General features: G+C 44.5%; 1 protein-coding gene across 1 annotated transcript in view; it reads right to left on the bottom strand.

Moving 5' to 3' along the window:
* SMOX (spermine oxidase) overlaps window positions 1–11,058 on the bottom strand; it is a 58,112-nt gene extending 47,054 nt beyond the window's left edge. The window contains exon 1 of the mRNA XM_077478011.1: window positions 10,919–11,058. The gene's annotated coding sequence lies outside the window, so the exon portion shown is untranslated. The remainder of the gene's footprint in view (window positions 1–10,918) is intronic.
* Window positions 11,059–18,714: the final 7,656 nt, after the last annotated feature.

Here is an 18,714-nt window from a genome sequence, read left to right as displayed (position 1 = left end):
TGGTGCTGATGTGCAATATGTAGTGCCAGTGATGGGGCAATTAATATGTTGGTGCTGGTCTGTGAGGTGTAGGGGCAGTGAAGGGGCGATGCATTGAAGCAGTAAAGAGGCAATTCCTTGGTGAAGGTGTGCGATGTGTAGGGGCAATGAAGAGGCGATACATTGGTGAAGGTATGCCATGTATAGGGGCAGTAAAAGGGGTGATGCAATGGTGCTCAGAGATCTCAGAAATCATGTGAACGGGCCCTTAAAAATCATTCCCAGTCTGTTCCCATCACCATGATTGGAGCATACCTTTAGAAATGTGACATCATTATTCAGAAACAAACTTCTACCTAACCTGTTCCTTCCTACAAATTTACAAGGTACAGAAGTTTTACTACTGGGAACTTGTTCTTTGTACATCATAACAATGAACACAATTCTCCTAAACGCAATGATTCACTAAACAAAATTCATCCCGGATTACACCACCCCTCCCAGGACTTGTACATAATGTGAATGAAAGGTTGGGATTACATCATTCTCATTATGAAACAAAGCAAACACCTTGAGATCAAACTATTTCCAGGCAGTTTCTCTGCGTCTTATGAGCAAGTCTGTAGACAATAGCACAGAGGATTCTGGGAAAGTTCAAGAGGTCCTATGCCTAAAACTGATGTAAGGAATTAGGCTGAATGCTAGTAACATGAAACAACCACATACAATATATATTTATACATACAATTTGTGATTTCTTTGCCATTTTTTGGAGAATATGAAAACCGTGGTTTTCACACGCATGGGGGTACTTGAAAACATGGGGGGGGGGGGCGGCACAAGACAAGGGAAGTCCCATTTGGGAGCCAATGCATCCACACCAAGTGACTGATCTCATCTCTGGAGAGAGAGGGGAAAAAAAAAAAAAAAAAAAAAAAAAGTAAAAACCCCTCCCTTACTGGTCCTTTGGGACTTGGGAAATAACACCCTGTTGCATCAGTTCTCTCAAAAGAGAAGTCATAGCCAGGGCTTTAATAGTAAAAAACCGGCAAGGCTAATCCTCGCTGGCTCTTTTTACCATTGTTGCATTGGAGCGTGCTGGGATACATTGAGCCACGGCACCTGTAAGTGGACCTGGTGTATGGATTGGGTTGTCCCTGCAGAGAGCACAGTTACCTTTTTCTCTTCATAGCCAGGGCTTTCTTCTGATCCTTTGGAAGGCTTGTAATGTAAAAGCGATCTGGGGGCATCTGAAAATTCCAGTTGATGGCCTTTGACCGATTGGATTTAGAGCAAATTAGCTCTTTGTTGCCTTTTCCCAACCTGGCAGAAAAGCTTGCAGTCTTCTGCCTATTGGGAGGTGGTCGTCATTGCTTTGAGGTTTGCTTGGGGGGGGGTCTAAAAAGCACCCCTCTATCTGTCCCCCTCTGGGGGTTCCAGGGTCTGAGTCGGATCTCTTTATGGGCTTGAAATTTCTTCCTTTGCCGCACCACTTTTTTTTTTAAATGCGGAAATGCTTTTTTCTTATCCGCCGTTCTATGGAGGATGGTCTAATTCTGGTCCAAACATCAGATCTCCTGTAAAGGGAATTCCACACAACTTCACTTTTGATGCCGGGTCCCCTGACCAGGTTTTAAGCCAGAGAGCCCTCCTGGCTGAATTAAGGGCTGAGGATCTGGCCAACCTGATGGATTCTGCTGAAGCGTCTGCAATATACTTGACCGCTCTTAAAAGGGTAGGGAAGGACTCTAGCAAATCCTTCCTAGGAGGGGTCTGCTACCACATGGCCTTTAAGTTGTTCCAGCCAACACTCCATGTTTCTTACTACTACTGTAGAGGCCATTGCCGGCTTGAGGTTAGATAAGGATGAATCCCAAGCTTTCCTCAAAAGGGAGTCTGCCCTTTTGTCCATGGTGTCGAAGTACACCCATGCCCTCAAATGCAAGAGCAGTCCGTCTTGACACCTGGGAAAAGGCGGCATAGATTTTTGGACTTTTTTTTTTCTCTAGGACCCTTGAATAAAAGTCCTTCCTGGATCTTCCACTCCTTCCCAATTGTGTCGGCCAGTACTTTATGGACCAGAAAGACTGTTTGGCCTCCTCTAACCCCTGGTACATTTCGTCATGCAACGATAGTTGGGTTTTTTCTTCTTGAATTTCCAAGGTGGTATAGACTGCTTTCAGCAAGTCGTTCACCTCTTCTAGCGTCAGTTTATATCTGGACGCGCTAGTTCCCCCCCCCCCCCCCCAAAACAATCGACTCAGAGGAGGATGGGGGGGGGGGAAGGAAACTAGCGCGTCCAGAGGGGGGGGGGGGGGAAGGGGAACACTCTCTCTTCATCCTAATCACTATCAATTGGTCTAGAAGCGGTAGCACAACCAGAGTAAAATGACAGATCCCTGGCCAGCTACTGGTTTGAACCAAAGCCCAGGTTCTGTCGGGGGGGATCTGTTATTTAGTGGTGGTCGCATTTGAACAATGGTAGTACTAAAGGACAGATTATGAAATTAATGAACATTTTAAAGTGGAAATCAACCAAATCAAAGTGAAAAATGCCAATACTAAGAAGAGTCCAGCGAAAACATTGCTACCAATCACAATTGACCTTAAAAAAAAAAAAAAAAAAAAGCTAGGTGTCCAAAAGGGTAATTTCTGATATGGGCTGCTATAAAGCGATACTGACAAGCCCTTGTAATAAGAACTTTGTTAGATAATGACTATAAAGTAAAGTATCAGTGTTACATAGATTCTTAGAATACGCCTTCCACATAAGTAGAACAAATGCCAGGAAGGGTTAGACAAGGACATGAAGCCACGTCAGTCTTTGTACTCTATATTATCATAGTGGAGCAGGAGAGCGGACGACTGACTCAGCACTGCAACGTCACCTCCCGAGCAGGACTTTCACAATCACTCCAACAGGATCCTACCCAATAATCGAGGCTCAACATCTTAGCCCTTATACACACGGGCGGACATTCCGACAACAAAATTAGTCTGATTTTTTCAGACGGATTTTGTCCGAAACTGGCGTTGCATGCACAAGGCCGGACAAAGTTGTCGGATAATCCGATTGTTCGGAACATGGCGTTATTTAGTTACGACGGGACTACATTCAGGCTAGTAGCCAATAGCTTTGGTCTAGGAATTTGATCTGAGCATGCTTGCCACTTTGCCCGATCCGAATTCTCAAAACGATCGTACAAAGTCCGATCGGATCATGTCGGAATTTTTTTTATATCCAGCTCTCAAACTTTGTTGGTCAGACATTCTGACGGAAAAAAGTCAGATGAAGCCCACAGACGGTCGGATTATCCCACAAAGCGGTCTGATCGGACATTTTCCGTTGGAATGTCCGACCGTGTGTAGAAGGGCTTAGGAGCACAGACCAATCCTTGCCTTAGATCTGCTTTCAGGGATTTCAAGTTTATACAAGTAAAAATTCCAAACAGAACCTGCTGCTTAACGTCACCATGGAAACCAAATAAATTCAGAAAGAGCAGGGTCAGTAGTACAACACATGTATGAAATTAAGCAATAGAAAAAAAAAAAAAAAAAAAAAAAAAAAAAAACAATTACGATGTGCAAAATGTAACAGCCCAAACCTTTTAACATTTCAGATTTTTCTGTACTGCAGTTTGAGAATGTTCAGATTGGTTGCCATGGGTTACTGCTGCTTGTAGATCATCCCAGTTCTTCCATCTCAAGTCCACAAAAGCAAACATCACGATATGGGTTAGACTTTGTCAACTGTTTGTGCTGGGGTGATTCACCCCTCGATTTGCCCTGGTGACCATTGTCACAAGAGCAGAAAGTGATGGAAGCTCCAAAAATTTTTATAGTTGTCACCAGAAAAAGAGGCCAAGGGGAAGGTCCTCCAAGGGGACACCGGTTCTGATATGAACGGTCTAAAGCTGGTCATACATGGCTTGAATTTTAGCCACGAGGGTGATATCTCCAAAGTGGACATGTACAGCAAACAAAACAGGATGGGGTTTCTAACTCTTTCTACCTTAGATGCAAAGTAATATTTTTTTCTACTTTTTAAAAGAACATATAAACATAAAAGCAGAATGATCTGTAACACCAAGATGAAGCATGAAAGTATAGGTATAAAACCAATTTACGGTTTGGTAATGATTCTCTGGTCAGTGGGAGAAGAAATAGCTAGTCTGTGGCATAGCAGGGAAGGCGGCTATTCAGGCCCTCGAAGGAGGCGCCAACGAGCCCCCCCTCAGGAGAGACCAACAAACCTTCTGGCCCTCAGGAGAAGTCAATGTACCCGTTGACCCAAGAGGAGACATTTAAGGGGTTGTAATGCATTCTAATGCCTTCTATGCATTAAAGCGGGGGTCCACCCTAAAGTGGAACTTCTGCTGATCGGAACCCTCCCCCCCTCCGGTGTCACAATTGGCACCTTTCAGGGGGGAGTAGGGTGGAGATACCTGTCAAAGACAGGTATTTACACCCACTTCTGGGCATAGACTCCCGTGGGAGTCTATGCCTCTTCCTGTCCTGTCGCGCTGCCTGCTGGGACACACGGGTCCCAGAGGCAGCGCGGACAATTCCTATTGCGCTGCGCGACTCACACATGCGCAGTAGGGAACCGGGAAGTGAAGCCGATTCGCTTCACTTTCTGATTCCCTCACCTAGAATGGTGGCGGCAGCAGCCGAGAGATCGATCGGCATCGCTGGACCCCGGGACAGGTGAGTGTCCATTTATTAAGAGTCAGCAGCTGTAGTATTTATAGTTGCTGGCTTTTAATATTTTTTTTGTAGGTGGAATCCCTCTTTAAGGTGAAAAACCGTCTCTCAAGCTCACCTTTGTCGCCAGCGGTTTAGACATTAATGGCTGTGTGTTGAGTTATTTTGAAGGGACAGCAAAATTTACACTTTATACAAGCTGTACACTCACTACTTTACATTGTAGCAAAGTGTCATTTCTTCAGTGTTGTCGCTTGAAAAGATAATAAAAGGTTTACAAAAATGTGAGGGGTGTACTCACTTTTGAGAGATACTGTACATTACTGAACACACGAGACTGGCAACATCTAAAGTTTGCCATCAATGCTACCATCCAAATGTACAATCTCTCTACAAATTTGCCAACAACCAGGTATTGTAATGGCCTACCTAAAAATCTGTACATTTTTAACCAATTAGGCAAGTCCTTTCATGACACAGTTGTTGGTAAATCTAATGAAGAGTGTAAAGTCTACAATCAGAGGGCAGGATGTATGGTCAGCTTTTAACTCACTTTGCACTGGATAGTATGTGCTGTAGCTCTATACAGAGATCAGATAACCCAAACTAAAAAGGTGCCTACATAACATTTAAGGCTGGTCTCCCAATCTGGCCAAGTGATTGTTTCCTCCAACCAAGTGCCAGAGCCATAAGCAGGCCCGGGACAAGTGACGGGCAGGAGGGGTGGCTAACCTGGGCACTGTGGTATCGTGTAAGGGGGGGGGGGGCACACTGAGATTAAGGGGGGGTATTTGTGCTAGGAGTGTTGGAGAATTTGTGTTGGCAGGGGGGGGGCGCAAGAATGGGGATAGGGGATTTGTACAGGAAAGAAAGATCAGGGGGCAAGGCATGTGTTGTGAGGGGTGATCTGGTGGGGGGAATTTGTGTTGAAAGAGGGGATAGGATGTGTACTCGGAGGGGAAATTTGAGGGGTAGAGGATTTATTTCAGCAGGCGGTGGGAGTTCTGCTAGGAGGAGGGGGAACTTATACTTTTACTTTAAATTTGCAGGTCAGTGCTCAAATATTTTGGCTGACACCTAATGCCCATACATCTTTGTGGGGGGGGGGGGGTGCAGTTTGACATGTTGGCCCTGGGGTCTAGCCGACCTTGTCCCGACACTGGCTGTAGGTACTTGCCTCCCCTTCTGAAATAGAATGGCTGGAACTTGCCAGAATAAAATGGCATAAAGGCATTGCCAGCCCACAAGGTTGTGTGTGAGAATCCTGTCCCATAATGGACCACTTGGTCTTCAGCCATCACTCATCTATATTTCTAGGTTATCTATGGCAGCTTGGCCAATTGTAACCCATCTGGCCAAATAAGTTCCAGTTCTTGTAGACTCCTACAGAACTTTCTGATTCTTGGACATGAGGCTTCCTTCACCTGGGCATATCTATATGTAGACCCGTGCAAAAGGCTGTCCTTGCCTGTACAGGTGTTCTGTGCATGCCTATTGGGACACAGCAACGGCACAAATGCAGACGGTGATCCCAATTTGACAGCCACTCGGGTGTGCGTCCCCGAACAGACTACGCATCCGCTGTGCAAGCATAAAACATACAAAGCCTAAACTAATTGTAGAAATGACCAGAAACAATTTGTGAAGTGTTTGCAAAAGTAAAGCTTAAGCCATAGATGCCTACAGAAAATGTGCAAAAAAAAAAAAAAAAAAGGCCTATATGAACAAAACAAAAGGGAATGCAATACGGCTAAAGATGCTTAGCGCAAGTGTGAATGCTTTTAAAAAAAAAATAAAAAAAAAAAAAAACACAGGCAGCTCTATTGTCTATGGACTCATGTGTACAATATGTAGAGATCAGCAAAGCGGAGTGCAGATCTGTAAAATGTGTCCAAAGGTCAGTAATTTATGTCCATACACATTTATGTTTGTACAGTTAAAGCGGAGGGCCGGTTATAAAAAAAAAAAAAAAAAAAAAAAAAGTCAGCAGCTGCAAACACTGCAGCTGCTGACTTAATAAACACACTCACCTGTCCAGGGCGCCCGCGATGTCGGCCGCCCGAGGCCGACCCGTCCCTCGGCTCTCGGGTCCCGGCGCCGCCATCCCTTGTAAGGGAAACAGGCAGCGGAGCCTTATGGCTTCACTGCCCGTTTCCTACTGCGCATGCGCGAGTCCCGCATCGCTTTCTGAATGGGACGCGCTGTGTTCTGGAACACACAGTTCCCAGAACACAGCGCGACTCATTACCCAGAAGACGCCGCGACGAAGAGAGAAGACAGAAGATCTCCGCGGAGGAGGAAGAGGAAGATTAGGAGAAAGTGCCTAGCAACAGGCATTTCTGGTAAGTAAAAAAAAAAAATTTTTTTCATTTTTTTTTTTTAGATTTTTAGTAATTTTTAACATTTTTTTGTTTTTCAGGGTGGCCCTCCCCTTTAATGAATTGGGAAGATATCAGCCGTCTAACTGCAAGCACTGAAATACCCATTTCATGCTTTTTTAATGCCGCATCTTCCTGCCAAGACCCTGCAGAAGATCACCATGCCGTGTACACGTCTCCCTTTAACTGCCGCACAACTGCCATTTCTCGGTTCGTGGCGGCGCCAAACGCCTCGTTACTGCAGCTCCCGGTGTTTGTGAACGTTTGATGTGCAGCAGGGATGTTCTATGATTGCTTTGTTAATTGCCCGGCGATCGCTCTGAACGAGTGCCAGCACACGCTGCGTTCCACTACACAGCCGAGGTTTACATCCACATGAGCTGGCTTGCCCGGATGTTGCAGGCAGACATTAAATACACACACACACACACACACACACACACACACACACCAAAACAACGTGCCAGTCCTGGCTGCCATCAAAGGAAAAGTGTAAGGCTGGATTCACACCTATGGCATTTTTAGTGCTTTCTGCATTTTCCAGATTTGCTCTACAGAACATGTTCCATAGGAAACCATGATAAATGGACTGCAGTGCAAATCTGCAAAATGCAAAAAGCACAAAAAATGCCATAGGTGTGAGCCTAAGAGTTCTTCGCAGATTGCCAGCTTCCAGAGTCGAGGGAAGTCACCAGCGCGGCGTTTCTGCTAAGCAAGGAAGACGATGGGAGCACAATACAGTCAATGAGGGCTTTGTACACCGAGTTCACAACAGACACAATGAGTGCCGTTTACACATCCGACAACCGAATGTACAACAAAATGGGGTCAGAGGAAGAAAGAGGAATGACAGCTGATGGACGGGAAACCACCATACACCATAGAATCCCATCTCTGCATTGGGAGACATCAGACCTTTAAAAAGGTTTATTTGCACATCCAAGAAACATGTGTTCCCATAGGTTCCCCCCACATTCACACTTTGGGGTTCATTTATTTAAAAAATTGCATGAATAGCCATCCAACGAATCTGTATGTACATTCATAAAAAAAAAAAAAAAAAAAAAAAAATTATATATTTATATTTATTATTTATTTATTCTTTGCTGATCGCCAGCTTCCAGGGTCAGGGAAAGTCACCAGCTCAGCATTTCTGCTAAGCAAGGAAGACAATGACATAAATGTGTTATTTTTATTATATTAGCTGCGTAAATTGACAGCACTATACAAGAACCTAGAATAAAAATATCACTACTACAGATACTTGTATAGCACTGTTAATATATGCAGTGCTTTACATAATATAAATAATATTATTATCAGTGCATAAACTGACAGCGCTATACAAGTACTTGTAGTAACAATACTAATAAAGAAAATCTCTGCGCCCCCAGTCTAAAAAATAAAAAAGTTACTTATCAATGGGAAACCTGAGCCTTGTTCACTGCACACAACCTTAATGAAATGGATCTCAGGGCCCTCCTTCACATCAGAGGTTCACCTCCACCAATCAGAGTCACCCCTCATAATGTCAGAGTTGGACCCACCCAATCAGAGCACCCCCCCCCCCTAAAAAATATGGCCATCACCTCAGAGCCTGCTCCATTCAATCAGAACTCCCCCAAAAATCCCACCCCAACCAACCAAATGCACCATTAAAGTTGGCCCCCCATCACATCAGTGTCCCCCTATAAACGAGTCCACCTCAGCCAATGAGATCTCTCTCTCTCCCCCCCCCCCTTTCATTCAATGACCATGACACCCCCCCCACATCAGAGCCTCCCCATCACAGCAGAATCACCCTTACCCAATCAAATGCACCCTCATCAAATCAGGGTCACCCCTTCACGGCATAGTAGCACCCATCACATCACACCCCTATAAATGAGTCCATACCATTCAATCAGAATCCCCCCCATTACATCAGAATAACCCCTATCCCCCACCACACACAAATCAGTGGCTCACTGAGGGAACCCAGGCGGCACCTCGGTCATGAAATGCGGCTTCCTCCTATAATATGAGCCTTCTTTTATTATGGGCTGCAGTAAAATACCGCATTATGGTCACTAGATGGAGCTGAGGAGCACAGGAAATAAAAATAAAAAAAAGAAGAAGATGGGGGGGGGGGGGAAGGATACAATGTAACACTTCTAGAGAACACTAGAGGGAATTAGCAAATACACTGAACCATTTTTTTTGCTTTGCAGCACTGAGATGATTTGGTCAAAATATGATTGTATTTCAATTGATCAGATTATAAAAATTGCATGGTAAAAAAATAAATAAAAAATAAATAAAAACCTCAAAAGATGCAGTCATTGATTAGGAATTGTATCATCCGACTAGCAATGGAATTCCACTACCCCAGGGGTGGCAATCTGATTGATTGTGTCATTGACTAAAGATCAATTCCAAGATTGAGAGATTGGAAAAGAAAATTGATCATTTATTGTAGTGTGTATGGCTACCATAAAAGAAGGTCGTACAATAAGGAACGCCATACATTATGCAATTTTCTTTCCTTCAACCACGGGTGGAAGGAAAGAAAATCACTCCATTTCCTCTACCAACACACAGTCAGTGTTTATGGGGGGGGGGTCCCCACTATTGTGTTCTGACAATGGGGAGGGTCCCTCCCTGGTGTAACAATACAACGATCGAAGGAGAAAAACCCAAACAGGCGGCTTGTACTGAAGTCAAAAGGATCGACTTTAGTGCAACCGGTCTGACCATGGATGGAGCAAAATTCTTCTGTTAAATGTCGATCAATCCCAAGATTGTATATTTTATTGCACCCCCCACAAAGATTGTAGAGTACGGCCACCATAACAGAGAGCATACAATCCGGCTGTACGGTGTGAAAGGAGGACACCAACAATACAGTCATTGGACAGCCAGACATTCAAACCAAATCCAGCCGTGTCTCATGGCAGCGATTGGTCAGGAAAGTTGATCAGAAAGTCCCATGCTGGGCTCACACTGGAGCACGTCGGGAACGGGGGGCAAAAAACGGCACTGAAAACACATTGGCCAGACGTGGCACGGTGCCATTAAAAGGTTACCGAGACCCCCAACATATCTACTACCGTGTTTCAGTGCAGCACCAAATGTGGTCGGGACTCGTTTTCTGCATTTGAAACATTGGGCAGGCCCCCTACAGGTGAGGAGCGCAAAACCCACTCGGGCAGAAAGGGGTGCCTGACCCGCCCCCGAGGCCCATCATACACATGCCAATCTGTGTGCAACCGGACTTTTGGATTTACTAAATCTACATACTAGGAGGACAAACCTAATCCATCCAATCAGGTCCCTGCAATACAAAGCTGCCGGCAGATCTAATGCGCACACACACACACACCAATCTGATCCAAGAATGATCAGAAAGGACGAGTCCAGCAAAAATCTAATCGATTTTTGTCGCAATGATTCTGATCGGCAGTAGATGGAAAACCCAACAAAAGGAAAAGTCGATCGTTCCCGTGTATGGAGCATGGAACGATCCTATCAGTCTTCTTAGCAAATTCCCCATCAGATGGTGAATTGATGAATGAGAGGACGGTGTATGAAGTCGTCTGTCATGGAGGGGATTGTACGGTGTATGGAGGGGGTGTCACGCCGTGTAGAGTATCAGGGGAAGGATGATGTGATCGGGAAGATCTGCAGCCACCATAGAAGATCAGATCATTACTCCATGAAGAAAGACTTCCATAGGGGGGGAATGGAGGGCAACTGAACCCCCCAACCCTCCACAAATGGAGCAATGCTGGCAGCTCCCCTCCCCCACCAGACTGCAGGGACCTCCATGACGTCTGCTGACATCCATCCCATCCCCCCACACCGATCCCTATACCTACCTTCCTCCGAGCCCCGGGGTGAACACAGCTCCGCTCCCTTGGATGTCTCCGGCCGTCCGTCCGCTCCGCTCCGATCACCGATCCGCCGTCACTGACACCGCAACGACCTGCTCTGTGTTTATCACTGAGGAGGGACCGCCCACCGGGAGGACGGAGCGCCCCCGCCCACTCCGCCGTATTATATAAACCGGCTCCGCCCCTTCATGAATATGTGACAGAAACCACCGCCCCCTGAGAGTTGTGCACCCGCCCCCCACATATTAATATTACATTCAGCTTTGCGCGATCCTTCCCTTCCTAAATATTACTAAGATCTGTCGTTGTATGACTCCTCCTCATTACTATGTGATAGGATCACCGCCTCCTGAGAGCTGCAAACCCCGCCCCCTCATTAATATAACATTGTGGGATCTCCTCCAGCAATCTGTGCACTCTTCACTATTATTACAGAGATCTGTCCTCCTTCATATATATATAGATCAATATGTGATAGCCGGATCACCACCTCCTCCCACAGCTCATTATTATTAGAAACAGCTTTCCTTATTCATATACATTACATAGAAGGACCACCCCTCATGAATATCTGATGTGATTGGATCCCCACCCCCTCCTGAGAGCTGTGCACCCGCCTCCTTATTAATATTTCAAAGATACAGAATATCATAGTATGAACTCCTCCTCCAGATTGTGCCCCGCCTCCTCATGAATATTATAAAGAGCTTTCTCATTCTTACATGTCTATCATTTCCTCTTACTTTTTATCACTATTGCCTCCTTCTTAATATTTTATTATACTATTACCTCCTTCTTGGTATTATAGTATTACCTCCTCCTTTGTCATACGTTATACTATTAACTCTGTTTTATTATATTATTACCTCTTTAATATTATATTATTGCATTACCTTCTCTTTATTATTTTATTATAGTATTGCCTCCTTATTCTTAGATCATAGCTTTACCTCCTCCTTTTTACTGTATTATAGTATTACCTCCTTTTTATTGTATTATATATGTAGCTCTGACTCCCGAAGGAGCTGCTGATTTAATTGGGCTTACCTTTACCTTCTTCACCTCTTGCGTGTCTAGGGGTTTCCCAAGGTAGATGGCCCAAGAACTGTAGAGACCGACACCAGATCCACTCAAAGGGATTTTTATTTGCAACAAGTAGTTAACAAACACAGTCTCTCAACATAGGGTTAGAGGGTTTAGGTAGGGAAAAGTCCAGGTACTCTTAGTGCTAAGTCAGTATGAAAAAATAACACATCTCTCATATCAGGAAATCCAGAGAATAGCCATTCACAGCTGGATCCTCACCCTTATCAGATAGTCCTTCTCTCACCAGGCCTAGAAGCCAACAAGGTGTTTAAATCAGATAGAAGTCTCTGCCACAGACTTGGTGTAGAGCACTTTAGTAAAACTGAAAGGTTGTAGACCAGTGGCGGCTGGTGAAGTTTTAGGATGGGGGGGCACAAGACCCCGCCCCTCCACGTTTGGCCCCTCTCGCTTCTCATAAGCCCCACTCCTTATAAAATCCACATCATATACCAGGCTGCACATCATATACCAGGCTGCACATTATACACTGGGCTCTGCACGTCATATACAAAGCTGCACATTATAGACCGGTCTCTACTAAAGCAACCTGTAATTCATACATATCTGCATTCTGCAACCTGTAAATCAAACATATCTGCATTCGCCATCGACCACACCACATGTCCCTTTAAGAAAAGAAAAATGTAAAAAAAAAGGTCCTTATGTGCACTGTGTCCGTCGCCGGGCACGGTGCAATATTGGAAGCGCCACGTCTATGCAATCACAAGATTGCGATCGGCCGCGCCACAGAGCTTGTTTTTTTGGGGCAAATGAAGCGCCTCGTCTGCAATCTTGTGATTGCATAGACGTGGCACTTCCAATATTGCACTGCACCTGGTCCCCGGCACCGGGACACAGTGCACATAAGGACCTTTTTTTTATTTTTTTATTTCTTAAGGGGACATGTTTAAATAAAAAAAAAAATTTTTTTAAACTTTTTTCTTGACTGCCTGGGGGCAGTCTATCCTTCAATCTCCACATGTCTTACAAAAAAATAAAAAATCGTATGGTCAGCTGTATTCAATTTAGTAGAGATACACGTGGCAGCTACGTGCTTTAAAAAATGTTGTCTTTGATAAAAATTTGCTTTAAAATCAATAATAGACGTGTAGGAGTTAATTTTTACACGTCATGTATGGTGCAGGTGTTGCAACCTGCACCATACCACACATTAAACTAAAGTTCATAAGCGGGGGGGGGGGAAGGGGGCGCTGATGCCGTCCAACCACCAAAACTTCGATAATGCGCTGCCGTTCGCCTACCACAAAGCTGGCTGTGCATCATAGATGATAAGCGGGGGGGGGGGGGGGATTGCCGTCCAACCAAAATGATGAGGTCTAAAAGTGCTTGCTGTTTCGTCTTCTGTGCTCCTGATGAGCAGCGGAGTAGCAGCAGAGTGGGCTTGAGCTGAGCAGCCGATTGGAAAGGTCGGAAGCCCCGCTCAGGTCCTAACTGGTACTCGCCTGACTCGCGGCGCGATCGACTCACCACAGAGCAAGTTTTTTTGGGGCAAATGAAGCGTCTCGTCTGCAATATATGGCACATACATACCTACATTATACATTATTCTAAGCTGGGCCAATGTAATTATGTAAAAATGACTATACCTGGATTTCAGATTTAAATACACTATATTACCTAAAGTATTGGGACACCTGCCTTTATACGCACATGGACTTTAATAGCATTCCACTCTTAGCCCTTGTACACTCTTAGCCCTTGTACACTCTTAGCCCTTGTACGCTCTTAGCCCTTGATAATCCGACTGTGTGTGGTATGCATCGCACTGATTCCGTCGAAATATCTGTCGTACCCAATTTTCCAATATGTTGGAAATATTTCCCGACCAACTGGGCCGATCGGACATACTCCGATCATGTGTAGAGAATTTTGATCGGACCAAGTGCCACGCATGCTCAGATCAAATTCCTACATCAAAGCTATTGGCTACTAGCCTGAACGTAGTCCCATCGTAACGAAATTACGTCATCACGTTCTGAAAGATCGTATTTTTTCGCCAACTTTGTCCGACCGTGTGTATGCAACAGTTTCGGACAAGATCCGATGGACAAAATCCGACGGGCAAAATCCGACGGATTTGGTTGTGGAAATCTCCGACCATGTGTACAGGGGCTAAGACCATAGGGTTCAATATTGGGTTGGCCCACCCTTTGCAGTTATAACAGCTTCAACTCTTCTGGGAAGGCTGTCCACAAGGTTTAGGAGTGTGCCTATGGGAATGTTTGACCGTTCTTCCAGAAGCACATTCGTGAGGTCAGGCAATGATGTGGATGAGAAGGCCTGGCTCGCAGACTCCGCTGTAATTTATCCCAAAGGTGTTATATCGGGTTGAGGTCAGAACTTTGTGCAGGCCAGTCAAGTTCCTCCACCCGAGCTCGATCATAAATGTCTTTATGGACCTTGTTTTGTACACCAGTCCAAATCATTTGGTGGAGGGAGGATTATGGTGTGGGGTTGTATTTCAGGGGTTGGGCTTTGCCCTTTATGTTGCGTACACCCGATCGGATTTTCCAACAACAAATGTTCGATGGGAGCTTGTTGTGTAGGCTCCAATTGACATTTTTGTCAGAATTTCCGGCAACAAAAATTTAAGAGCTGGATCTCAAATTTTCCGACAACAAAATCCGTTGTCAGAGCGTGTGTACACAATTCCGAAGCACAAAATTCCACACATGCTCTGAATCGCTCAGTCTGGTAAAACTAGCCTTCGTAATGAAGATAGCACATTCGTGACGCTGCACATTCTGTAATCTTTCAATGTAGAGCATTCTCTTCTTCTTTATAATGCTAGAATAATGAAGTTGTTTTGCAGCTGATATTCACACAGAGTTCTGACAAACTGATTTCTTTATTATTTCTTGTGATCTCATGAATCAATTTTTTTGTTTTTTCACCAGATCTCCAGAATAATGTTTTTAATTTTTGTTTATAGTAATTTTTTCTAGTGATCTCCATAATCTTTTTTTCGTTTTGTGTGTCAAGTTACCACAACACCATTATTATCTTGTATTTTTAACCTCAAGGAGATTGGTTGGTGTTGGTGTCCCTTGTTCATTTTACATGGTCTTTTTGAAATGTACCTGCCTACTCATAAACAAACTGTCCTTTTTTTAATTATAACACATAGCCAATGATTTAAGAAAAAATATATACATTTATTAGGGGTCATAACAAAATAAAGAGGAAGGCAACGCTGGATAAACTGGTGAAATTAGCGAAACCTTTGTACCCCAGGGCGGACATCAACTATTTGACAGGCAAAATTGGGAGCCTGAGGAGTCCATTTAATAGGGATCACAATCCAGTCCAGGACTCCAAGAGATCAGGAACAGCAGCAGATGACATATATGTCCCCAGGCTGTGTTCTTACAACAGCCTGCGTCTTTTGCCAGACCAGACCGAACCCAGGCCATCACTCTCTTGTCTTCCTTCCACGCTTGCTTCCAGGCTGTGGCTCTGGTGTTGGAGTTGTGGCAGGAGGTGGAAGAGGATGGTCCAACTCACACAGGTGGGATTTGCTTGTGATTTTTCCCCTCGATCCCTTATTTAGGGCCATATATATGAGTTCCTCACAAAAGAGGCGTTGACCCACCTCTATTTCCTACGTTTTGTTGGCAGCCATGAAAGCATAGGCCTCCAGAAGACTGGTGGAGGTTCTGAGGGCCGCAGAAGCCTGCCAAATGAACCCAAGTGCTGACTCCTCCATGCTCCTCCCTTTCCTGGACCTTTTTTGTTGAAGGTGGAGGGGAGGGACCTGGGATTCCGTCAGGCTACTGGGCCCAGCCACCTCTTGGCTGCCACTTACTCCACTATCTCCTGGCTGCCACTTTCCCCTGCCACGTCCTGGCTGCCACTTTCTACAGCCTCCTTCTGGCTGAGGATTTCCTGTTTATGAAAAAGAGGCATAGTTTTAGTTTATTGTTCATCAATCACACACAATTTTGATAAATATGTTGAACAATGCTATACCTCAAGCTGGGCTCCTCCACATCTTCTTTCTGGGTGGAAGGCCCGGGTTGGATGTCGGAAGCTTCAGCTGGGGTGGAGGGAAGAGTGTAAGGAAGGGTTGATTTCAGTCTGGTCTGACAGAAATCAGTCTGTCGTAGTACCACAGCCTGGGTACATAAATTTAATCTGCTGCTGCTCCTGATCTCTAGGAATCCTGAAAATTCTTGCACTTCCTATTATATGTGCTCCTCATGCCACCAATTTTGCACTTCAAATAGTTGATGTCTGCCGCGGGGATCTGCGGCTTCACAAATTTCAGAAATTTATCCAGCGCTGCCTTCCTCTTTAGTCGATTTGTATAAAAGGGGTGTTTTGCCTGCCACAAACAGGGCAGTTCTCTGTACAAATCAATGAATTGGGGGAGGAAATCATGATCGTTTAATCGATCCATTTTATCTGTAAGACACAAGACAAACCCTAATGACAGGCTAAACTTGCATAATCTTGTCCCAATATATGCCTCAATCTATAAGCAGGATAGGCCACTAATGCCCCAAGTTAAAAATGTACCTTCGTTAGAATGATCGGCGCTTCCGCTACTCCGTCCTCCACTCACAGATCGTACGTCTGATGCAAGAGTGTTATGCTTTATATACACTGCGCATGCGTGAAACTCCGCCCACCCCTGACCTTCTTTATAGTATATTCCCCTCCCCTTGTCTTTCAGCACAGTGGGAGAGCACCTGGCGGAGAGACAACAGGTGCATGCAGACAGCAACAATGACGAAAGCCGGAAGCCTCGAACGGAGGAGATTTCAGGCTTCTAATATGTCCTTGGGAGAGATGGTGGAGATAATGGACATCTTGAAGAGGGCCGACTATGACAGGCAGCATGGACCTTATCCAAACCCAAATGTCAGAAAGGCCAAGATCATGACTAAAGTTGTGAAAAGTCTGCAGAAGAATTTTGGGGTACGGCGATTGAAGGATCAACTGAGGAAACGATGGTCAGACCTCAAATTGAGGGAGCAGAATTAGTACAGAAGAATGCTGCCAAAAAGTAAGTATTTTGTCGTGTGCTCCTATTCTTACTATGTCCGTGCTGCTCCATGTGCTTTAGACATGTGCACACTGAAATATTTTGTTCTGGAATTTCGGCTTCATCCAAAAAATACATTTATTTAGTTAGTTAGTTTAGTTAGGAATTAGATTTTATTTATTTAGTTTTGTTAAAAAATGCATTCGTCCGAAAATCTAAATTAAGGTCAAATCTGTCAATTGAAGACTTATGATGTCTGTTGAATGTTCTAAGAAGATTCGACGAAACAGCTAAACTGTTTGATGTCGCAATCATGCATTTCTGGTCAAATGCTCCACCCACAAGCTATAGAAGAAGTCTAATGTTTTATGACTAGTAATAATTATATTTATTAATTATTATTACTAGTCAACCAACATTAGAATTCTTCTATAGCCTATGGGCGGAGCATTTGACCATAAATGTCCGCTCGCAGAGATTTTATGATTTTAGCTGCTTCGTCTAATCTTCCTGTCTCTATAATGTTGAATATTTTCTCTCTATGTAGAATAATCTTGGACTAATAGAGTTAGGTTAGACACATTCGACCGCAGATTCGATAGACACAGATCACTATTGTCACCATCATGTTGAATCTTCTATCTATATCGGACTGTTGTCGCAACATAACGAAAATAAAGCATTTTTTATGTCGGATCTTTCAGATTGCGAGGGAGCTCGCATGAATTTGTGGAGTCCTTGCGGGGAGGAGCCAAGACAGCTGCCGAGAGACCCCAGAAGAGCAGGTTCGGGGCAACTCTGTGCAAAACGAGCTGCACAGTGGAGGTAAGTATAACATGTTTGTTATATAAAAAAAAAAATGCCTTTAGTGATCCTTTAACTACATTTGTTCAGGCCTATTTCTTGTAAAAGAAGTTTAGTACATTGTTGTCTAGATGGGTTTGTAACTAGAATGAAATGCAAACTTGATTCAGTGTAAGGAGAGGACACTGTTTACACATCTGGACTCAGGAGCACTAGTGTGGGACACCAGAAAAAAACTTTTTAGGGTGTCCCACTGTCAGGGCTGGCTTAGCCCTTCCTTCTCTGGACTGGCTGCTCAGCTGTCAGCTAATTGCCAGCTTTCATCTCTCTCCACAGTTACCAGCTGTTCCTGATCCTGCTCGTCTGACCTGCCTACTTAAAGCTGTCCAGATCACTTCATCTCTGCCTTCACCTTGGTCACATCACAAGAAACCATCTCCTGCGGTTCTGTTTAAAGACTGGCTTGCTGACATCCCTTCTGGCTCCTTATCCTGCTTGCTGTTGCTCCACTTGGATCCCTGACTTCTGGCCTGGCTGATTACCCAATCTGGTTATTGAACTCTGGCCTGGCTGACTACCCAATCCGGTCACTGGACTCTGGCTATACTTTGACTACGCTTTCTCTATTTACCTTTTTATTTTTATTTAATAAACAAGTGTGATTTAATTGCACTTCTGTCTCAGTCTTATTCATGGTTTCTGACACCCACACAGGTGCTCCAGTGGATACTAGGGGTGTCTCCATGTGTGAAATTTAACCCAAAAAGGTAAGTATTCCAGCTTGAAGAAAGGGAAAAAATCATGTCTTCGGCTTGGAACTTTGCCAAAACAGACAATTGTACGACACTTCAAGCAATGTTTCATATTCCTATTTCTTGCCTCA

This window comes from Lithobates pipiens, unplaced genomic scaffold (assembly GCF_037356315.1).
Source record: "Lithobates pipiens isolate NorthernLeopardFrog02 unplaced genomic scaffold, aLitPip1_a1.2 Scaffold_13, whole genome shotgun sequence".
Lineage (NCBI taxonomy): Eukaryota > Metazoa > Chordata > Amphibia > Anura > Ranidae > Lithobates > Lithobates pipiens.
This window is presented reverse-complemented; position numbering and strand designations above follow the sequence as displayed.